The 24,416-nt window shown below is 47.9% G+C and overlaps 1 long non-coding RNA gene across 2 annotated transcripts in view; it reads left to right on the top strand.

The window, feature by feature from the left end:
* The first annotated feature begins 3,015 nt into the window (after positions 1-3,015).
* LOC114597452 (uncharacterized) overlaps positions 3,016-24,416 on the top strand; it is an 85,965-nt gene continuing 64,564 nt past the window's right edge. For both annotated transcript variants that reach the window (XR_013390564.1, XR_003706835.2), the window contains exon 1: positions 3,016-3,272. This is a non-coding gene — a long non-coding RNA (uncharacterized LOC114597452). The remainder of the gene's footprint in view (positions 3,273-24,416) is intronic.

The raw sequence follows: 24,416 nt of genomic DNA, 5'->3' as shown, positions 1-24,416 counted from the left end.
GGTACCACTTTAGCTAAAGGGGCCTCCCGCCGCCGCGCGATTTCTGCTCTCACCCTGAAGCAAAGTTCTTAACCCGAGGTACCATTTCTGGGTTAGCGGAGTCTGTAACCTGAAGCGTCCGTAACCCGAGGTACCATTGTATTCTAAAGCTGCAGATTTCCATGGATACCAATATTGATAGGGGACATTTGGCTTAGTAGCAGTGCGTGTGAAAAGGATCTAGGGGTCTTGGTGGACCACAAGCTGAACATGAGTCCACAGTGTGGTGCAGCAGCAAAAACGGCCAATGCTATTCTATGCTGCATCAAAAGAAGTATAGTGCTCAAGGGAAGTAATAGTACCACTCTATTCTGCCTTAGTTGGACTACACCTGGAATACCGTGGCGGACTCTCCTTCCTTGGAGGTTTCTAAGCAGAGGTCGGGTGGCCATCAGTCATGGATGCTTGAGCTGAGATTCCTGCATTGCATGGGGTTGGAATGGATGACCTTTGGGGTCCCTTCCAACTCTATGATTCTATGATCCTCCTCCTCTCAATTCCCACGCAGACACATATCTCTACTTTGCAAGGAACTGTCCAGGAACTGTTCACATTATTTGGGGGAGGGGGGTGGGAGTGGGTGTCCCCCTCCCCCGGTGGACCTTCTTGAAAAAGTCCACCAAGCGAAAGCGGAAGATCGCCCGCCGCATTCCGAAGTCTGGAGCCGGGTAGCAAAGCAGTACGATTTATTTTATTTTTAAAGGCCTTCGAAAGCCCGGCCTTCCCATCCAATATGCCGCTGGAACAGGATGAAACGGAATCAGATTAAACTGAAATTTTTTCGTCACAAACCGCTTCGCGTCAGGGCTGGGGAACAGGGGCGATCTCCTCCAACTGCCTCACCGATGTATGCTCGGCGCTGCGCAAAATAATTTGGCTGCTCCCCCTTGGACAGCCGCCGTCGGTTTTGCGGGCGATCCTGAAGCTAGCAAACCGAATGTCTCATCAACAGGGTGTGCATATTTGCACGCGAGAAATTATTATTATTATTATTATTATTATTATTATTATTATTATTATTATCATTATTATTATTATTATTAAAACTTTTCGGTCTCTGTCACGCTAGTGGAATGTGGCATTTTGCGCTATTGATGTCCTTCCAATTTAAATCGCCTCTTTATGTCGCTTTCCGACGGGGGATGTGTTGCAATCAAATGCGTTTCCCACTGCAATTAACGAATTATTGCAAAGCATCCCAGCCAACGATTTTCAACCCATGACTTTCCTCTCCCTCCTCTCCAACAATCTCCGGCTGGATTGCCTTTGGAAACCCATTTCTATTTCTTATTTTATTTTATTTTTGTTGGTGGTGGGTTTATTTCAACTTTATTCCTTTCTACCCAACATTGTCCTTTCCGATGGGGGCGAGGTGGCCTGGCTGTACACAGGGAGCAGTCTGGAAGGAGACAATCCGGACACCCTCTCTCGATTGTGTTAAAGAGTTGTCGCCCTGTGGTGGCTGGGGAAATCTGGAAAGGACTCAGAAGCTGGTGTGTGTGGGTCTGGCTGCCTCCTACTTTTGAGTTCCGCGGGGCCCTGTTCAAGCAGAGAGGAGATAAAAAGCCTCCAGTCCTTCTCTCGCCACCCTTGTCGCCCCCACAGAACTCCTTTTAACGAGCCAGCAAAGAATTCTTATCCACAACCATCCCTCGACAGTTCTTTGCAAATACGTGCGCGTGTGCGTTGCTGCTGTGTATGTGTAAGACCTTCGACACCGGTGCAGCAGTTAGGTAATTTTAGACTCTGGACTTAATGGTCTTATTGTGGGTGGGGTGGGGGCCCTGCGTGCCCCCCCCCCCGCTCTTTAGATGGCAATGTACATTATGGTAGAACAACCCTGGCATATGGGCGCCCGCCCCCTCTCCTTCTCCGGACTCCTCCGCCGCAGCCCTGACCGGATTGCACCCCTGCGCCCCAATCCTACTTACAACAAACACTCCATCCTATTCCCAGGCTCTTCCTGGAAAGGAATGCCTGCTCTGTTGAAACCAAAATGGGATTTAAACAAACAAACAAACCAAAACACAAGACAACACAACACTATCCAAATCGTGCGAACCTCAGGACAAAGTTTGGGCAGGTTAGCGGACAGCGGGGAATTTTGGGAGTTGGGGAAGAGGACTGGGAAGAAGATCTGGACAATGAACAAACCAAGCAGGGAATTAGAGAAGGCTCCCACTTCGCCTCGCTAGTGTGGGAGAGCATTATCCCCAGCCTGGTAATGAGCCGTTTTCGGGGGTCGAAGATGCGCTTCTGAAATGGACCTGCTTTTTGGAACTGGCTCGGTCTTCTCCTGTCGCTTGTGTTCAGAGCGAGCTGGCCAGCTCGGGAGAATCGACGCTCTCCCTGCCTTCTCCCTGCTCCCAGTCTCTCTTTTCTCCCTCTCCGCCCCCCTCTCCCCTCCGCTGCTTTGCCCCCTTTGCCCCCTGGTCCAATAACTTTGGCATAATCTCGCGGCCATTAATAAAATCAACTGGCCAGAAATGGGCACTGGCTGCTGTGTGTTGGGCGCCTTAAATAAACAGCCCGCTCTCCCTCGCTCTTTAAAATTCTCCATCCACTTCAGATGTCTAAAAAAGCAAGATCGCCGTGATTTTGTCACGGTTTGGTAAATTTACCCCTTTAAGAGGCTTTCATAAATCCCAGAACACACCTTCAGCCAGATTTGAATATAGATTTAGGTTTTAAAACCGGGTCGCCGAGAGAACACTGCTTTATCAAAAGAGAATTTCAGCCCTTTCCTTTAGGCTTAGCTATACGGATGCCCAGACGACTCTTACAAAAAATAAATAAATTAAGGAGTGCAGGAGAGAGGAAAGGAAAAGGGAAAGATTGGATCGGAAAAGGGGGGAGAAGGGGGAAGCGAGGGGGGACTTTTTAGTGTGTGGAATAGAATCTGCACAGGGTTTGGGGAGATCAGCGCCTGGTGCCGGCAAGGCTTTTTTTTTTGCAACTGATGGAAAAGTTAGGTGAAAGGGTGGGGTGGGGGGGGCGCAGGTCTTCCTCATCTGGAAAAAAAAGTGGGTCGCGCTTTTTTTTTGTTTTAGTGGGGGAAGAAAAAGCCAGCGTTTCCTCCTCCTTTCTCCGCAAGTTTCTCTATTTTTTTTCCTGGTCCAGTTGGGAATCTTTACAGCCCCAAAGCCGGGATCAGCTCGAGATAAGGCGCCGTGGAAACTTGGCTGTTCCAGCTCCTTCTAGGAAGCGAGAGAAAAGCTCACTCCTAGCGCGCAGTAAGTTACTTTTGCGAGTCTCTGTTTTAAGATCCAGATTCCTCCCCCCACCCTCTCTCTTTCTCCCTACCCCCCCCCCATCCCATCTTACCCAGCCCCACCCGGTTTGGACTTTTCAGCGCTCCTCCAAATGATGCCCCGGTCTTTGTTTTCTTTTATTGGAAGTTTAACTGACTTAACCTGTCAAGTGCTGCTCATATTGGCGAAGGAAAAAGTGGTCCAGTAGAAAGGGGGGGGGGTTTATTTGGAGGAGGGCAGGAAGGTAGCTCTCAAGCCAGCACCTCTAGCACATAGCCGCCACCACATTCCGCCCCCCCCCCCAGCCACAGGAGCCGTTTCCACCACCCCAGACCCCTTTCTGAGCGCACCCTCCTCCGAAAGGCATCTCGACCAGGTTTCCCTTCCGCGGTTCAGAGCCTCGCTCCGCGCCTCGTCCTCCCAAACTCTCCCCAAACTTTCTTTGAAGATGAGCAGAGATTTTCTCACTTCTTCTTTTTAACCCTTGACTCTCTCGGCTTGCCTTCCGACCACAGTAAATTGAGGTTAAGGTGGTGGAGAGAGAGAGGAGGCGGCGTCTAGTCAATTTCCCAGGAGATCTAGTCCAACTTTAGCGCGCATCGAATGTTCTAATTTTGTTTTTGTTTATTATTATTATTATTATTATTATTATTATTATTATTGCTATCTTCTGCAGGGAAAATGGTGGAGGTGGGTGAATGGGGTCAGTGTGTGTGTGTTTGAGTGTTTGAATTCAGTGTGCCAAAGATGATGTCCAGATTTGCACGGATTTCCTCTTCCCTAAGCACATATGTGTAGACAAGACTAGAGGCATTATTTAGATTCACACCGTCTCTTTTCCGGAGCGCCTGCTCCTAGCGCTTCAGCAGCGAACTCCGAAGCAACTGTGAAAGTTGTCGCGATCTTTCGCTTCGCTTTTAATATCAGAAAATCGCTTTGCGTTGGCCGAGGGTGCAAAGGTCTTCCCGCAGAAGCACGTGCGCGCCTCGGATGCTCCAGGCACTCTGGAGGGGAGTGTGCAAAACCTGTGAGGAGTAGCTGAGGCAAAGCAGTGACTGGCACACACACACACCGCTGACCCCCCCCCCACAACCCCCCTCAGCTCAAGCGATGGGATGTGCGCTCATGCGCTCCTCATCAAGTACCCTTGTTTTTTAACTCGACCCGGCAAATCCTCAGCCCTCCTAAAACACCCCGAGATCCTAAGCACAGCAGATCGAAGTTCTCAGCTGTATCCTATTCTCCTGCTTCCTCTTGGGATCTGCCTGGTGCCTCGACGGGCGCCGCTCGGACCGAATTAAGGAAGCCCCTTTGGCTGGAGACGGGAGCGCGCCCCGCTGAGCGCATCCTTCCGCTGCACACCTCTGAAGTGAGATGTGGATCGGGCGGAGGCTGCGCGCGGGACTTGGAGGGGCGCGCCGGAGGCGGCAATTCCCCTTACTCTATTTTATTTTACCCACCCCCGCCTCGCCTGATTCCTCTGCCCGTCTGGCTCCGCGCAGCCACCGCCTTCAATAATCCAGTCTCCATATAAAACAACCATTACAGTCCAATATATTTGCGTGTGTTGGCAAACTTGATAGAAAAGAGAGGGAGAGGAAGCGGGTGGGGGGAGGGGAGAGAAGGATCTAACCAGCCCAAAGCGAGAGGGGGGTGGGGGGGGAGGCTGTGAGGAAGAAGAAAAGGCTACCCCAGAGAGGCTTTTAAAGCAGTTCGAGACAATCTCTAATCTTTTTCGTTTGTAACCTCCCCCTCCCCGCCAAAACAGAACCTTTATTTCCACGTCTAAGAAAAGTTTCTTTATAAGGCGCGTCTCCCCCAAACGCCCCCCCCCAAAAAAAACTTTCTCTCACTATCCTTGGATTTATTTTTATTTTTAAAATTACAACCCATCATTTATTTGGAGAATCGATGCCATATAATGTCGATGAGGAAGAGTTTAATCGGAGGGAAACAGAAAACTAAATTGGGGGGGGGGGCAAAACTTTTTTGTAGCCTCTGCTTGATAGCATTAGGGGACTGTTCAGTTTAGTTTTCTTTTTATTTTTAATCTAACAAAACACTATTTTATAGAAGTAAACGAAGGAGGGAGAGCTGTTTGCAACAACCCCAAAACAAAATGAATTTCTATATCTATCTAATTAATTTTCCCTTTTTCTTTTTTTTGGCCAGAAGAGAGGTTTTATTTTTTCTTCACCTTTTCCATCCGGGCTGCTATTCCGAGCTGACCTCTTGCCCATTTCCAAATCCTCTCCCAACTACCAACAAATGTAAATTATTTGAAACTCTCTCCCACCCCGTCGAAAATAATATCTGACTCGTAAAAGTCGAGAGGTGAATTTTGAATTAAATATTTACAATGCCGGCTCCCGGGGAAAAGCTAAAACTCTTTCCAACATATGTTCCTTCTATCCTTCAAGACCTGAAAATGGAAAAGAAAGCAAAGAGGAATGCTTAGATTTCTTTCGAAGCTCCTTAAATCCCATGCGAAGAAATGCCTCGACTTTCAGGAGTTTTCCCCCCTTTGCCGTCACGCAGAGTCCGCGGCTTCCAAAACCGCAAGACTGGGAAGGGAGTTCAGGATGCCGGCGAAGTCGGCCAAAAACGGACTTTCTCCCCAAAATGCTTCAACCTGGAGTGGTTGAGCGAAAATCAAAACAACAACAATCACCGAACCCCTAATGTGTAAATCTAGATCGCTCTCCCCATTTATCCCGCGTTTCTGCCCGATTAAACCGGTTTATTTGTTCTCCAAAGCTGAGCATTCTCCAAAAGTGAGAGGCCGTTTCAAAACTTGATCTCCGCGCTTTTAATGTATGCGAACTAAATTGGGGTTTGGGGAAGGAGAAGGGAGGGATTTTTTTTTTTTTTTAAGTTTACCCGAATAATTGCAGCTAAGAGTGGAGGGAAGTTGGTTAAAAAAAAATCATAATCATTCTATCGTCCAATTCCCTCGCACTTCACCCCCAACACCGGATCCGATCAGGTCGGTTAAATGACCATCGCTGTGCAATAGATGCAATGCAATATTCTGCATTTAATCTGAAGCGAGCCACAACGGCCAGCCTCCCCGCCCCTCCGGCTTTCTGTACGAAATCCCAATTTATTTAAAAGCGTGGTGGTTTAATAATAATACACAAGAAGAACCCCCCCCTTTTTTAAAAAAAACATCTCCCTCCCTCTTGGACTTTCTCGCTAATCACGTCTAATGAAAACGTAGGATTTCCCATTCTTTCGGAGTTGGGGGTTGTGCGTGTAGTTGGGGGTTGGGGGGGGGGAGAGAGAACAGTGAAAATATAATGTATTGTCATTAGGAGAATTGACTGTGGGGCTGAAGGCAGCTCTTAATTGAAAAAGGCAACCTGTTTTTAATGGTGCGGCGGAGGAGAAGATTACAGACTTTAGCCAAACACGGAGTCAATTAATAAGGGCTGGGCGGGGGGGGGGGGGCATTAACCCTAATGCAGATACGTCGGTGTCAGCCGTCGGGGGGACGCAGGGAAGATCCTACCTGAGCCCTCGGGGAAGCGATGCACCCCCCCCCCGCACTCTGCAATCCACGTCCACTCATTTTAAGCATATGGTCAATTCCTACCCCCCCAGACAAGAAAAGGTTAGCAGGGTCCTTTTATTGTCTCGTTCTATTTCTCTCTCTCTCTCTCTCTTTCTTTCTTTCTTTCTTTCTTTCTTTCTTTCTTTCTTTCTTTCTTTCTTTCTTTCTTTCTTTCTTTCTTTCTTTCTTTCTTTCCTCCCCACCCCCCACCCCTTGAGTGAAGTATAGCTCAAGGCGGGGATAAATTTGCTCTTTCCCCTCAAAATTCATCCCAGACCCTAAAGGCTATCTCCCCCCCCCCCGCAGGAGGGTACATCAAACTCTGGAGTCAGGTTGGGGAGACATCTAGAGGGTTCTTTTGGAGCCCAAGGCAGGGAGGGCACCGATCCCTCGCGCCCGGCTTTACTGTGAAGTAAATCCCACTGGGTTCAACGGAGCTCTTTCCTAGGGCAGTGTAAATGATAAAAGACTGTTCTGCCGGCAATGGGCGGGGGTGGGTGGGAGCTTGCTTCAGAGTTTTGTTTTGTTTTGCTCTTGCATTCAAACCTGCTTAGGATCGCGCTGCGCGTGCTTTAAATGCACAGGGCATTTTCAATCAACAAGCAACGGGGAATGGTATCCTACATTCGCCCAACGGCACCGACACACTGAGATCGCTCCACTGGGCAAAAGCAATGTGCCTTCTTAAGCCAAATATATATATATATTTAAAAAAAAACATTTCCCCACCTTTGCCGGAGTAAATATAACATCAGTCCCCTGAAACGTCCAGACAAGCGACTGCGTGTATCGACATTTTTCACACCAGCGCTCCGCGCAAACTTTAGACCTCAGTTCTAAGCGCACTTACAGCAGGATCCTGTGTTGCGTTTGCTCTTGAAATAAGCCTCAGAGAAGCTGCGCGCTTTAGGATTGCAGGCTCAAGATCCCTTCAGAAAGGACTCCTTGCTCTCCCATCTGCGGGAGTTTCCTTTTGGCTGCAATCCTATGCGCTCCGGGGCTGCGCAAAAATCCCATCGACTTCAGCCACCAAAGGATGGGCGCGCGGGCAAAGTTTTCGTGTTGGGTCTTAATGCGGGGTAGGGGAGAGGCAACGGGTTGGATCTGAGGACAGATTTAGAAATGGCTCTTTCGACAAGGTCGTTCTGAAAAGCTAAAAAGTAGCAAACCCTATAGAAAGCAGCAAAACTCTCTTTGCTGCTCCCGGGTCTGGACTGAACGTGGGTTCAACCAAACTGGATTTGGCACGCTCCGGATTCCCAACTCGGATTACAGTAATTTGTGAGTAAGCCCCATTATAAATATTCCAGTAAAATACCACCCCCCCTTTCCCCCCCAAATAAAATGAGTTTATTGCAATCTGGGACCTCCTTGGGGCAGAGACCTGTCTTGATAGTGAAAAAGAATGGACACACAAGATTTAGGTTGGAGCTGCACATTTCTTACGAGAAGTCCCATCCTGTGGCGTTCCGAGATTTTGCTTTTACAAATGAGTTGCACCTGTTATTTATTTATTTATTAATAAATTTCACAACCCATTTCATCCCCCAAACTTTGCCCGACGCTTTTCGCACTAACACAGCAATGCAACTCATATTTCTGAGAGAATATCTAACTTCTTCCCTGGGGGAGGAATAAAACACAAAGCAATGAAACCTGTTTCTGGACTCCAAAGGCGCTTCGAGAAGGGCACTTGATTTCAAGTTTGTTTGGGGATGCTTTGAGGCGATCTGGATCCGGATCACTAGAAGTCCCCCCCAACCCCCAACCCCCAGTCCTTAGGGGCCATTTATACTTCCCCAGGCCGACGCCTTGCCATTTCGCCCTGTGGGTCTTTGCGGCTTCCACTGCGTGTTTATTAGAAACTTCAAGGCGACGAGGTGAGAATCAGTGGAAATCCGGGTCGAGTCAAATCGGCTTTGATACACTCCGGATTCCCCAGCCCAGATAAGCCGAAACCGGGTAACACGCTAGACAGCAGACTTTTCGCCACCGCCCCTCCAAGCAAGCCATCCCTCTCCACCAAATTTTTAACATTTGCATATTACTGTAAATATGGGCTAATAGAGAATTGGAGGACCAATCCGGTTCAGTCCAATAGGGAGCAATTGACTTTAGACCAAACATCTTGCCTGTGGGTCAGTCACGGAAGAGATTTGTGGGGAAGGTGATATAGAAATATGGGAAGGGGGGAGAGGAGGAGGGGGGGGGGGAGAGGAGAAGCAGAGAGATCTGCTTTCATCCCCCTGCCACTATACAGGCTTATGAAAACTTATAAGTTATCTAAAATAAAATGAACTTGCAGTGTTCGATTTTACTAGGAAGAAGATAGGTAAGTTCAACGATGTTCCCGGGAACCTACCTTCTTCTTGAACTTACCTAAAAAACAAGAAAAAAACAAAAAATGAGTCAAGAAGTTGTAAGAACTTAGTAAAACCGGGCACTGCAAGCTCATTTTATTTTAGATAGCTTATAAGTTTGCATGGCACTTTGTAAGTAGTTTTATTCTCACAAATTTGATAAATAGTGAAAAATTGCTTTTGAACAGGAATATTAATTGCGTGAATAATTGTTGCCTATGTGCTGTACGGGTGGCACAATCATCATCAACGGTACAGGTTGTATTTCTTCATCACTATATAGGGTTCAGGATGTGGCGCTGTGGGTTAAACCACAGAGCCTAGGACCTGCCAATCAGGAGGTCGGCAATTCGAATCCCCGCGACGGGGTGAGCTCCCGTTGCTCAGTCCCTGCTCCTGCCCACCTAGCAGTTTGAAAGCACGTCAAAGTGCAAGTAGATAAATAGGTACCGCTCCGGCGGGAAGGTAAACGGCATTTCCATGCGCTGCTCTGGTTCGCCAGAAGCGGCTTAGTCATGCTGGCCACAAGACCCGGAAGCTGTACACTTGCTCCCTCAGCCAGTAAAGCAAGATGAGTGCTGCAACCCCAGAGTCGTCCGCGACTGGACCTAACAGTCAGGGGTCCTTTTACTCTTTATATAGGGTTAGGCTTGCTCATCCTTTGTTTAAAATAGGCCTCAAAAGTTAGGCACACGTTCAATAACAATTCAAGCAAATGGAAACACCTTTAGGTCCCACTGATTTCCATGCGACCTTGAGGTGTTTAATTTTGGATGACGCATAAACCTTTTTTTGTTTTAAAAGGAGAAGGTTCTACTTTAAGTTACTGTAAGGTGGGGGTAGCCAACACCACACCCTTCAGGTGCTCTGACCTTCACCCCCCCCAAAAAAACACCATTAGCTTTGCTAGCTGTGGTCAATAAGAATCCAACAAGATCTGGAGAGTACAGTATTGAACTACCCTTTCATTGCATGAAGGTTAAATGTAACAGATGAAGACTGCGGTGATGTCAGCCAAGAGTGGGCCTTCTGAGAAAGAGCAGGCGTGGACTGAGGGGATCAGTTTTGTTGCTCTTCATATGCCCAGTTCCTGTCACCCCACTTAAGCCCCATAGAGACGAGGGTGGCGTAGTGGTTAGTGTGTTGGACTAAGACCTGGGAGGCCCTGGACCATTAGGTCCAGTCATGACCGACTCTGGGGTTGCGGCGCTCATCTCGCTTTATTGGCCGAGGGAGCCGGTGTACAGCTTCCTGGTCATGTGGCCAGCATGACTAAGCCGCTTCTGGTGAACCAGAGCAGTGCATGGAAACGCCGTTCACCTTCCCGCTGGAGTGGTACCTATTTATCTACTTGCACTTTGACGTGCTTTCAAACTGCTAGGTTGGCAGGAGCAGGGACCGAGCAACGGGAGCTCACCCCGTCGCGGGGATTCGTGTTGAATGGTCACTTTAAAATGTGAAGGTTCATTATTGTTTCACAAGTTGTGTATGTCTTTAAGGGCCGGGCAGATAACGAGACCCAGTCTTGCAGCTGTGAAACATAGCAGGTGCTGCTAACTTGAGTTAATTAAGCTGTTTCAGCAATTGGGTGTAGTATATAAGGAGCAGCACCTAGCTCTCTCCTCACCCTGGGGGATGGGTCGGGTCATGTTTGTTGTTGTTATTATCTTTAATGTAAAAGGAGTTTTTTTTGTTATTAGTTATTATTTTGTTATTATTTTGTTAGCCAGTGTGGTGTAGTGGTTAAGAGCGGTAGTCTCGTAATCTGGGGAACCGGGTTCGCGTCTCCTCTCCTCCACATGCAGCTGCTGGGTGGACCTTGGGCTAGTCACACTTCTTTGAAGTCTCTCAGCCCCACTCACCTCACAGAGTGTTTGTTGTGGGGAAGGAAGGGGAAGGAGATTGTTAGCTGCTTTGAGACTCCTTCGGGTAGTGATAAAGCGGGATATCAAATCCAAACTCTTCTTCTATTAAAACTTTGTTAAAGTTATTTTTGAGTTCCTTGTCATGCATGGTCTCCTCAGCAAGCTCTCTGCAGCGCTACTAACCTGCAAATAGCCAACAATTCGAACCACCAACCTTCTGATAGGCAAGCCCTAGGCTCTGTGGTTTAACCCACAGCGCTACCTGCATCCCAAGACCTGGGAGACCGGGGTCTTAAACCCCACTTGGCCCCAAAGCTCATTGGATGACGGGCCGCAGTTGTTGCCTCTCAGCCTAACCAACCTCACAGGGTTGTTTTGGAGATTAAATGAGGAAGGGGGCGGGGAGAGATCCATGTGCACCACCTTGGAGAAAAAAAGTGGGAGACAGATGCAATAAAATACATGAATGAGTTATTCCTCTCTCTTACATGCACACTCACCAGTTCCATTCCCCAACCAATATTATCTCAGGCAGATATTTTAAGGGAATAGTATAGAATAATAATATCAGCATATAAAAATCAAACAGAAACCCATTCTTAACAATTAGGATCAGTGGTCAGGGATGACAGGAATTGTAGTCCACAAACCGCTGGAGGCCTACGTTTGAGAAACCCTGGTTTATACAATCAGCAGAATCAAGCGGTCAAACTCTTCCTCAAACTGTACCATTTCAGGCTGCATATATATTCACTCATTCAACCCATTCCCACCCCACTTTTCCAAGAAGCTCAAGTGTACGGTTCTCCCCCTCTCATCATCACACAACAACCCTGTGAGGGAGGACAGGCTAAGAGCTGATGACTGGGCCACCCAGGAAGCAACATGTGGATTCGAACTGTGGCCTCTGCTGCCCTGTGTGCATGTCCAGCTATTCCTCCAGAAAATAAACACAGAAGACTAGGAAGGCTGAAACCCTGTCCCTGACATGCTAGCTTTCTGTGGGCAGTCATTTCATCCCACAGGATATACAATGTACGATATACGATATATGATATCTTTATTGTCATTGTCCCATGCAGAACAATGAAATTGAAAAACTACATAAAACTACATAAAAACTACACAAAACATTCGAAACCCCCTAAAAACTCTGAAACCCCAGGATAGTATTTACACCTCCTCCAAACTGCTGGAGTGTAAACAGTCCGGGAAAAGCATTCTGCCTGATACCGCTGTATATATTAGAGTGGGGAATAAGACACATGAGAGGACCGACTGATATGTTAGCATCCCTCAGGAGTGTTGGCATGTGGGTGTAGAAAGGCTGGTTCTACCTGCATGATTTCAGATGGCAGAGGTCAGAGCATGAGCACAGCCAGGATTTTTGGTAAAGGTAAAGGGACCCCTGACCATTAGGTCCAGTCACGGATGACTCTGGGGTTGCGGCGCTCATCTCGCTTTATTGGCAGAGGGAGCAGATGTTTGTCCGCAGACAGTTTTTCTGGGTCATGTGGCCAGCATGACTAAGCCATTTCTGGCAAACCAGAGCAGTGCATGGAAACACCATTTACCTTCCCGCCGGAGTGGTACCTATTTATCTACTTGCACTTTGACGTGCTTTCGAACTGCTAGGTTGGCAGGAGCAGGGACCGAGCAACGGGAGCGCACCCCGTTGCGGGGATTCGAATTGCTGACCTTCTGATTGGCAAGCCCTAGGCTCTGTGGTTTAACCCACAGCGCCACCCATGTCCACCCATTGTTAGGGGAGTGCAAAAAGATGTTGAGCTTTTTGGGAGATCATGGGTAAAAAGGGAACAGGCTTTTGTTTTTTTTTTGGGGGGGGGCTGGAGACCCACTTTCTCCCAGATTTCTCTATCACATTTTCTCCCATACTCTTTTCTCTCCTTCTGACACCCTTTTCCTCTCCATCTCTCTGCTCCACCCTTTCCCCTCTCTTTCTAGCATTCCCTATTCCTCCCTTTTGGCCACCCCCCCTCTCCCTCCCTCCCTTCCACCCCATCTCCCTTTTCCCCATCTTGTTCTCTCTCTTTCTCTTCCTCCATGGCCAGTGAGCTAAGCCTGAACCGATAATGTGCCTGAGGCCTTTTGAAATTAGGCTGAGGACTATTACATTTTGCCAACCCCTTGATAAGAGCCCCTGGAGCAGGCATAGATAAACTCAACCCTCCAGATACTTTGGGACTACAACTCCCATCATCCCTAGCTAACAGGACCAGTGGTCAGGGATGATGGGAGTTGTAGTCCCAAAAAACTTCTAGAGGGCCGAGTTCGCCTATGCTTCCCCTGGAGAGATCAGAACACACATCACCCCTTTAATGTAAGAGCCACCCTGAATATGCTTCAATACTAGAGAATCACAATATTGGGGGGGGGGGGAACACCTGGAAGGAGAGCAAGACTTGAATTGTTACCAAAGTTGTCAATTTGATAAACATCAGTTCCTCAAAGCTCTCTGATTACAGTCCACATTGCCTGCGAAGTATTTCACTTCCTGAAAAGTCACCAGAGCAGGGAAATGCTGCAGTAATAATAATAATAATAATAATAATAATAATAGTAGTAGTAGTAGTAGTAGTAGTACCCTGTAAAGGGAAAGGGAAAAGGGACCCCTGACCATTAGGTCCAGTTGTGGCCGACTGTGGGGTTACGGCGCTCATCTCGCTTTACTGGCCGAGGGAGCCGGCGTGCAGCTTCCGGGTCACGTGGCCAGCATGACTAAGCCACTTCTGGCGAACCAGGGCAGCGCACGGAAACGCCGTTTACCTTCCCGCTGGAGCCGTACCTATTTATCTACTTGCACTTTGATGTGCTTTCAAACCGCTAGGTTGGCAGGAGCAGGGACCGAGCAACAGGATCACACCCCGTTGCGGGGATTCGAACCACCGACCTTCTGATTGGCAAGTCCTAGGCTCTTTGGTTTAACTCACAGCGCCACCCACGTCCGAAGTACCCTGTAGGGTTACCATATTTCAAACAGTGAAAGTTCTGGACAGAAAAGAAAGTTGTTGAGCTTTTCGGGGGTGTCAAAGTTCTCTCCAATGAAAATAGAGGCGTCTCATTCCATAATGACGATTTTACTATATATACCCCACATGTTTGACTGGGTTGCCCCGGCCACTCTGGGCAGCTTCCAACATATATAAAAACATAATAAAACATTAGCATTTTAAAACCTTCCCTATGCCTTCAGATGGTTCAGTGGTCGGATAACTGCACCCCCTCCAACATTTCTCCAATGAAAATACGGACATCCTATGGAAAAGTGGGACATTCCCGGGGTCAAATCAGAAACCGGGGCGGCTTCTCTAAATCAGGGACGTCCCTGGAAAATAGGGAAACTTGGTCTGTGCCTAAAGTGCACGCAGCAATTTAATCAGTGAATTGGGACCATGTTCTTTATTACTGTTTTTACACACGAATACCCCATCCTGTAGAATTCTATCAGTTATTTTTGATCTGCGCAACCGGAATGAATTTCTGGAACCAAACTGCTTTTTCTGTGCAGCCTGAGCAGGAGAAGTCACCGTTAAGAAAAAGAGGTTGAGATGGACCAATATATATGTGGACTTTTTCTGGATCAAGGGACTTTTCTTCTTTCAGTTCTTTAAGCTCTTAACCTAGCTCAAGGTTGTCATCTGAACTAGCCAGATATTTAACCTCAGATCAACCGCAGGCAGTCCATCATTTGGAAAATAAGACTTTAGAGCTGGCTTGGCCCAAAATGGCAACTGGACATTTCATTTTGGCGCCTGTAACCTTGGTTTAAGGAGCCATAGCTTATATATCTGAGTTTCTAACACTGAAAGTAAGTTACTACCTACCCATCTTAGGTGTGACTATAAAGTATAAGGCATGGGTAGGCAAACTAAGGCCCAGTGGACGGATCCGGCTCAATCGCCTTCTCAATCTGGCGTGCAGACAGTCCGGGAATCAGCGTGTTTTTACATGAGCAGAATGTGTCCTTTTATTTAAAATGCACCTCTGGGTTATTTGTGGGGCCTGCCTGGTGTTTTTACATGAGTAGAATGTGTGCTTTTATTTAAAATGCATCTCTGGGTTACTTGTGGGGCATAGGAATTTGTTCATTTTTTCTTCTTCAAAATATAGTCTGTCCCCCCACAAGGTCTGAGGGACAACGGACCTACTTAAAAAGTTTGCTGACCCCTGGTATAAGGCATCTCAATCAGCAACAGTCCAGAATACAAGGTGGAAGAAAATCACTTACAACAGATAACGAAGAAGAAGAAGAAGAGGAAGAAGAAGAGGAGGAGGAGGAGGAGGAGGAGGAGGAGGAGGAGGAGGAGGAGGAGGAGGAGGAGGAGGAGAAGAAGAAGAAGAAGAAGAAGAAGAAGAAGAAGAATTTTATTATCTATATCCTGCCCATACGGGTGGGTTTCCCCAGCCACTCAGGGCTGCTTACACAATAAAAACATAATAAAAACATCAAACATTAAAAACCTCCCGATACAGGGCTGCCTTCAGATGTCTTCTAAAAGTTGTGTAATTCTTTTTCTCCTTGACAGCTGAAGGGAGGGCGTTCCACGGGGAGGGCACCACTACCAAGGAGGCCATCTGCCTGGTAGTGCCAAATAATGTTTGTTAGGAGGGAAATTGTTAGGTCAGTGGTAGAGCATCTGTTTTGCATGCAGATTCACTCCCCAAAAACTTTAGTTAGGAGCTGGAATCCTGGAGAGACGCTGTTAGTGCAGACTGTGCAGACAGCACTGAACTGGGTGGACCCAAAATCTTGACTTGGACTCCAAGTTAGAGAGCCAGTGTGGTGTAGTGGTTAAGAGTCGTAGTCTTGTAATCTGGTAAACCAGGTTCGATTCCCCGCTCCTCCACATGTAGCTGCTGGGTGTCCTTGGGCTATGACTTGGGAGACCAGGTTTTGAATCTTCACTCAGCCTTGAATCTCACAAGGATGACCTTGGGACAGGCCTAGCCTACCTCACAGGGCAGTTGCGAGGATAAAATGTGGAGGAAGAGAACCATATGACCATCTTGAGGAAAAAGGGGTATATTGATGTTGTGGTTGGCATCTCTCTGTCTCAAGAGACTACGAAATGGACTTCCGAGAGGCACAATCCAACCATCTTAGGGATTCCACTCTGGATTTGTGTAGGGTTTACTCCTGAGCTTTTTCTTCTCTCGAAGGTGTCCCACAAGACAGTGGAGGTTCAGGATCAGAGTTTTCCTTCTCCTAGACGGGCTCCTAGATGTGATGTAGTGGTTAAGAGTGGTGGACTCGTAATCTGGGGAACCGGGTTCGCTTCCCCGCTCCTCCACATGCAGCTGCTGGGTGACCTTGGGCCAGTCACACTTCTCTGAAGTCTCTCAGCCCCACTCACCTCACAGAGTGTTTGTTGTGGGGGAGGAAGGGAAAGGAGATTGTTAGCCGCTTTGAGACTCCTTAGGGCAGGGTTTTTCAACCTTTTTTGGGCAAAGGCACACTTGTTTCATGAAAAAAATTACGTGGCACACCACAATTAGAAAATGTTAAAAAATTTAACTCTGTGCCTATATTGACTATATATAAAGTAATTCTCTTGAATAGGAATCAAATAAACACAAAGAAAGTAGTTTATAATTACTTTATTATGAAATAGTAAGTAAACAGAAATACGAAAAATTATAAAATACTTTATTTTTAAATCTTTCAAATTTTTTAATTTTTCCCACGGCACACCAGGCAACATCTCGCGGCACACTAGTGTGCCGCGGAACAGTGGTTGAAAAACACTGCCTTAGGGTAGTGATAAAGCAGGATATCAAATCCAAACTCTTCTTCAGTGTCCCTGTGTCTTAAAGGAAAGCTTGTAGCTCAGTAATAGAGCCCCTGGTTTGTAGAATATAAATGAACCTGGGAATAACATTCATTTTGAGAGCATTCACCCTTTTCTCCAAAGGGTAAGGTTCAATGGCTCCCACCTGTCCATATCCACCCCTTTTTATTAATTTATTTATATTATCTGTGACTAACTCTGCTATATCTCTTGGTATTAACGCACCTAGGTGTTGAACATATTCGGAACAAATCCGGAATTGATATTCCTTAAATGAATGTGTGATCAGATTTTGATCTATTGGCATCATTTCCAGTTTGGACCAATCAATAGATTAATCGGATATTTTACCAAAAGCATTTACTGTTTGCATCAAGGAGGGAATACCAGTCTGAGGTTTCGAAATAAACAAAATGTAGGTGCTTCATGCATTAGGTAAAGGTGAAGGGACCCCTGACCATTAGGTCCAGTCGTGACCGACTCTGGGGCTGCGGCGCTCATCTCGCTTTATTGGCCGAGGGAGCTGGCGTACAGCTTCCGGGTCATGTGGCCAGCAGGACTAAGCCGCTTCTGGCGAAACCAGAGCAGCGCACGGAAACGCCGTTTACCTTTCCGCTGGAGCAGTACCTATTTATCTACTTGCACTTTGACGTGCTTTCGCACTGCTAGGTTGGCAGGAGCAGGGACTGAGCAATGGCAGCTCACCCCGTTGCGGGGATTCGAACCGCCGACCTTCTGATTAGCAAGTCCTAGGCTCTGTGGTTTATCCCACAGCGCCACCCGTGTCCCATGCTTCATGCATTACTTTAACCCATTTTATAAACTCTAAGGGAAATCCATCTGCTTTGCACGCAGAATGTCCCACATGCCAAACTCTGGCAACCCCAGGTAGTGCCAGAAAACATCCCTGCTTGAAACCCCAAAGAGCTGCTGCCTGTCAGTGTTGGTAACCCTGAGAGAAATGGTCTGATGCAAGTCTATGGAAGTGTCCTGCGTTCCATGCTATTGCTTTAGCACACTGTGATATGTGCCCACCTTTGGCTATAGAGAATCTGTGCCTTCTTTTCAATGTACCACACCGAATATAGCAAACGGAGGGGGTTCAAGGCTCAGCGGTAGAGCACATAACCATGTCCACCTGAAGGAGCGTCTCCACCCCCATCGTTCAGCCCAGACACTGAGATCCAACTCCAAGGGCCTTCTGGCGGTTCCCTCCCTGCGAGAAGTGAGGTTACAGGGAACCAGGGAGAGGGCCTTCTCGGTGGTGGCACCCACCCTGTGGAATGCCCTCCCACAAGATGTCAAGGAAATAAACAGCTATCTGACTTTTAGAAGACATCTGAAGGCAGCCCTGTATTGGGAAATTGTTAATGTCTAGTGTTTTTTAAATTCTGTTGGGAACCGCCCAGAGTGGCTGCGGAAACCCAGCCAGATGGGTGGGGTATAAAAAACTAAATTATTATTATTATTATTATTATTATTATTATTATTATTATTATTGGAGTCTGAGGTTCAACCCTAGCCACCTCCAGTGAAAACATGTAGGTCGGAGGTAATGGAATAGGGTTGCCATATTTCAAATTCCTGACACCCACAAAGCTGTTGAGCTATTTGGGGAAGCTTAACCCCCAAAATAGTGCTTTTAAGCTTTCTGAGCTGTTTCCACTGCTTTTTCCATCACGTTACCACACATCCGGGTTTTCCCCGACATTTTGCCGATTCAGCAAAATCCCCCCCAACGCCATTTTTACGCCCGCAAACCAGGACATGTCAGGAGTTTTCATGCCATGGCAAGCCTATAATGGAAGCACCCTCATCACAAATCATGCAGAGCCACTGTCAGCCAGAATGGACAATCCTGGACTTCATGGATAAATGTTGCAGCACCTTGTAGATTCATCAAATTGTAGTAGAGTTGGAGGGGACTTCTAGGGTAATCTAGTCCAGCCCCCTGCAATGCAGGAATTATAGCACTGTGAGTCATAGCATTTGAAAGCGAGGCTGTGCCAAAATCACACATCTTTTCCCCCATTGAATAATCTCTCCCCACAAACCGTTTGTTTTTCATTGATTCTTCAGCGAAGCTCCTCTGCCAGTTTTCTAACAGCATCACCCAGATTTATTTCTTGTTGCTTTTCCCCCTCAACAAAAATGTCTTCCCCCACAGAAAGGAATATACAACTCTGGTTCTTATAACCACATTGCAGTCACCTTCCATGCACTGTTAACAGTTATGATCATGAGCTACAGAGTTCCTTGGGTGTAGGCGAAGCCAGAGTTTCGCTTCCCTTTTGTGCTACAGCAGTCCCCCACTGCTGAAGAAACAAGCCGCCATTCAGCTGAAATGGTAGCTTGGCTTTTTAGCTGTGGGAACTGCCTGGTTGGATACATGGCCCACAAAGATGTTAACAGCACTGGTATGCAAAATTTTAAACAGACAGACATAAAGTTTTCTTTTAAAATATGTGATCTTAGAATTGCAGAGTTGGAAATGACCCAGTGTCATCTGGTTCAACCCTCAGCAGTGCAGGATTCAAATTTTTTGCCTGACAGTGTAAAACAGATGTTCCGTATTCGCCCCCCCTCTCTCTCTCTCTGTGTGTGTGTATGGGGGAGCTAATCCTGTGCGCGAGAGAGTGCTACCGCCTGCTGTGAAACTTGTGGGAGTTGGTGGTCCCCCTGCCATGTACCTCATGCAAGAGGACTGATGACGCGAGCGATGCTACACCCAAGTCAGTTTTGGGATGGAGTAGGTGAGATATTGTGGGACACGAGTGGCGCTGTGGGTTAAACCACAGAGCCTAGGACTTGCCGATCAGAAGGTCGCCGGTTCGAATCCCCACGACGGGGTGAGCTCCCGTTGCTCGGTCCCTGCTCCTGCCAACCCAGCAGTTCGAAAGCACGTCAAAGTGCAAGTAGATAAATAGGTACCATTCCGGCAGGAAGGTAAACGGTGTTTCCGTGTGCTGCTCTGGTTCGCCAGAAGCAGCTTAGTCATGCTGGCCACATGACCTGGAAGCTGTACGCCAGCTCCCTTGGCCAGTAAAGCGAGATGAGCGCAACAAACCCAGAGTCGGGCACAACTGGACCTATTGGTCAGGGGCCCCTTTACCTTTACTTTTAGGTGAGATATTGTAGGGATTCCTTGTGTGGGCAGGTCCTGGGTGCTCCCAGGAGGAGCTAAATGCATGAAGACTAGACAGAGGCATGAAAGGAGGAGTTTGGGTTGGCAGAGCATGAGTAAGGATGCATTCTTTGGCGATCACTCGTAGCCGATAAGGTATCACCCATTACGATCTCACTGAAACGTCCATGCCTCCGTTTCTGCTTTTTTCTGCTTTTTTCTGCTTTTCCCCCGGTGAGTTTCACAAATGATTTTATGCTTTCCTACTGAATCCAGCACATTTCCATTTGTAACCAGTTGGAGCTGGAGGCAGCGATGCTTTTGAATACCTTCTTTGGTGATCCCCCGTAGCCGAGTAAGATTGTCTTCCATAAACAAAGGATTAACAGTGAGACCATAAGTGACTGTGGAGGCCAATTCTGGATCCACACGTCCTTCCACAGTGGGGACATTGGTTCCTGGGCAGGAGTTGATCACGGTGAGGGTTTGCCAAGCGTGCCTTCCTCTCAGCACATTTCTTCTCCCTTGCGTCCTGAGTTTGAGTGTCTCCAAAGCCCATGACACCTTTGGTAAAGGCTGTTCTCCAACTGGAGCGCTCGCAGGCCAGTGTTTCCCAGTTGTTGGTGATGCATACCCTCCAACTGTCCCGATTTTCCAGGGACAGTCTGGGAATTACAGAAGCCATCCCGGTTCCATCTCCCCTCCACATCTTGGAAAACAATTATAAACGTGGTGTGTGCGTGCAGTTGTGAAAAACGGAGCTCTGTTTAGGCTGAAAATAAAATACTTGCACCAAATGAAGCAAACGGTGAAACTGGTGTATAACGCCCTTTCTATAATTTTGAAGGAAAAGGTCACAAATTCACTTTAAATTCTTTAATTGCAATGCTTCGGCACCTAGCAATTTCTCAAGAAACGTGGGGCGTGTTGATTCTGTTGTTATGTAAATTGAGCCTTACATTGTCTACTCAGAAGTAAGTCTCGCTGTATTCCGTGAAGCCCAGGCAACCTTACACTGAAGTCTTAAGGATTTTTACTCAGAAGCAAGTCCTACTGAGTTCAATAGGATTTACTCTCTGGTATGTTCTTGATCGGGACGCGGGTGGCGCTGTGGGTAAAACCTCAGTGCCTAGGACTTGCTGATCATATGGTCGGCGGTTCGAATCCCTGCGGCGGGGTGAGCTCCTGTCGTTCGGTCCCAGCTCCTGCCCACCTAGCAGTTCGAAAGCACCCCTAAGTGCAAGTAGATAAATAGGTACCGCTTTATAGGGGGAAGGTAAACGGCGTTTCCGTGTGCTGCGCTGGTGCTGGCTCGCCAGAGCAGCTTCATCACGCTGGCCACGTGACCCGGAAGTGTCTTCGGACAGCGCTGGCTCACGGCCTCTTAAGCGAGATGAGCACGCAACCCCAGAGTCAGACACGACTGGCCCGTACGGGCAGGGGTACCTTTACTTTTATGTTCTTGATCATTTTCACAGTCTTTATTATTATTATTATTATTATTATTATTATTATTATTATTCTACCCTGCCATTTCCCCTGACAGGGTCTCAAGGCAGCTTACTGCTAAAATTCCATTTCATTCCACTTATCCGTGGAACGTGTTGAGCACAATCCCTTCTCTCACACAACCCTTGACAACAACCCTGTGAGGTAGGAGAGGTGGAAAGGTTGCCCTTGACTCAAGGCGACTGATGTTGATGTGCACATGATGTCCATGTTTGCTGTGAGATCGGGAGAAGCCTCCTGGTGTAGACCAGGATGCCCCTGGTTTCGTCGGAGAAATGTTGGAGGCCACGGAGTTGGGTTCACATCTGAGGCCTGTGGATCCCCAGGGATGGGGAGGGCGGTCTTCTCATCTGCCCTGCTGGGATTGGGACCCAGCTGGCCAGGCTCCTGGGCCTCTCGGCCTCTAGCCCGCCACCGGGATCCCTTGTTCTCATCTTGTTGACGCCAGAGTGAGGGAGGAAGCCATGTGTCGGGTCTGGAGTCGACAATGCTGGCTCCTGAGCTTTCCTCCCCGCCGTTCGCCGCACAAAGGCGACGGCGGCCTCCTCCCAGCCTTTGCCAAGCCAGATTCCAGCCAGGCTAATCTCTGAGGGGAGGCAGAAGCAGAGAGACCTCTGCCCCTGTTTCCCTCCCTCCCTCCTTTCCTCCTTGCCTGCAAACCATGCCCAGCTGCCTGGGCAAGCATCCCTAGAGTAGCAGGCAAGGTCTCTTCCCAGCAGATTTGGATGCCAGGCCCAGCCGCCCGCCTCTCCACCTCTCCCCAGACCCCGGGGCAAAGGCAGAGGCAGGCTTGGCCCTCCGGCGAAGCAGAGACGGGCAGCCCTCCTTGCAGACAGAAGGCTAGAACCAGCTTTGTCTCACGGATTAAGTCGGATAGAGACGGAAACGGCGTTATTTTATTCTTCCCGAGCTGTCTTTTCAGACAAGCAGACGGGGCCCCAGCCAGGTGGAATGGCAACTTTTGCCTTTTTTTTTTGCGGCGCGGCAGGCGGACGTTCAGCCGGTGCAGCTTTGCTTTGGGGGAAGGGAAAAGCTTCACCCGGTGAATTTCCACCAGTCTATAAAGAATTCCTGTCAGCTGCTATAAAAGAGATAGGAGCCCCGTTTCTTTTTGGAGAGTTGGGGGCGGGGAGAGGAAAAAAAGGGGCGACACTTCCGCCGCCTGGCCACTCACCCTCCAGAAACGGACCGCCAAGCGGGCAGATGTATATTGCCCCAATTAATATCTCTGCCTTTGTCAGGGAGACAAGCTGTAAGCCACCTGCTCCTCAGAGACAGGGAGAAGGGCTAAGCTGGTTTCCCCGGCACAGACGGACAAACAGACTGAGAATTGTTCCATTATCAGTTTCTTTTCACGTACAGATGGACGCTGCTCTAAGGCAAGACCTTGTCAGAGAGGCTCGGGTTGCCATAGTTCTAAAAGTGAAAATCCGGACAGAAATGTTATTTGAGTAAAATCAGACGTATGGCAACCCTAGGCAGAGAGAGGGTTCCTCTCAGGCTGTGACAGAAGCCGACACAACCAGGCCGGCTGTGGGTTCATTCAGACAACCTGCTGGGGAATGGACACCCAAAACTGGTATTTTGGAGTGTGCTTGTGTGAACACAACACCAGAAATGGGGTGAGATTGCTGTTCTCTAGGTGGTCTGAGCCCTCTTTCAAAGGGGTGCATTTTTAAAAGAAAGAAAGAAAGAAAGGGAAGCTGGGTACATTTTTACCCCCCCCCCCACGATGCGTGACTACCACACAAGTACCGTATTTTTCGCTCTATAAGACGCACCAGACCACAGGATGCACCTAGTATTAGGAGGAGGAAAGCAAGGGAAAAAAATACAGTGGTACCTCGTGTTACATATGCTTCAGGTTACATACGCTTCAGGTTACAGACTCCGCTAACCCAGAAATAGTGCTTCAGGTTAAGAACTTTGCTTCAGGATGAGAATAGAAATCGTGCTCCAGCAGCGCGGCGGCAGCGGGAGGCCCCATTAGCTAAAGTGGTGCTTCAGGTTAAGAACAGTTTCAGGTTAAGAACGGACCTCCAGAACGAATTAAGTACTTAACCCGAGGTACCACTGTATTCTGAATCTCAGAAGCCAGAACAGCAAGAGGAATCGCTGTGCAGTAAAAGCAGCAGTCCCTCTTGCTGTTCTGGCTTCTGGGATAGCTGCGCAGGCTGCATTGGCTCCATAAGACGCACACACATTTCCCCTTACTTTTTAGGAGGGAAAAAGTGAGTCTTATAGAGCAAAAAATACGGCAAATCTTGCCTCAGGTTCAACAGGGCAGGCGGATAATTTGAGCTCACATCCATATGTGCGACCAGTGCAGTGGTTAGAGTGTCGGACTACGACATGGGAGGCTACAACCTTGGGTTGGTCCCTGCCTCTTGACTTAACCTGCCTCACAGGGTTGTTGTGAAAATTAAATGAGGAGCGGGGGGGGGGGGGAGACCCATGTATGCCAACTTGAGCTCTTTCTTGGAGAAGCAGGTGGGATATACATGCAGGAAATAAGTACATAAATATTGAAAGCCAATGGGTTCCTTCAAAGAACCCTGGGAATTGTAGTTCACCTCACCCAGTGCCTCAGCCCAGTATACCTTATAACATTTCTACTGAAGCCATATAACTTTATTCCAACATTCTTCTAACATTCATTAATTTTACAGTATTTCTGTAGATAGTCTTTAAACTTTTTCCAGTCTTCTTCCACCGACTCTTCTCCCTGGTCTCAGATTCTGCCAGTCATTTCCGCCAGTTCCATATAGTCCATCAACTTCATCTGCCATTCTTCCCAGGTGGGTAAATCTTGTGTCTTCCAATACTTCGCGATGAGTATTCTTGCTGCTGTTGTTGCATACATAAAAAAGGTTCTATCCTTCTTTAACACCAATTGGCCGACCAT

The sequence above is a fragment of the Podarcis muralis genome, chromosome 1 (assembly GCF_964188315.1).
Source record: "Podarcis muralis chromosome 1, rPodMur119.hap1.1, whole genome shotgun sequence".
Lineage (NCBI taxonomy): Eukaryota > Metazoa > Chordata > Lepidosauria > Squamata > Lacertidae > Podarcis > Podarcis muralis.
Note: the sequence above shows the minus strand (reverse complement) of the source record. Positions and strands in the feature narration are given on the sequence as shown.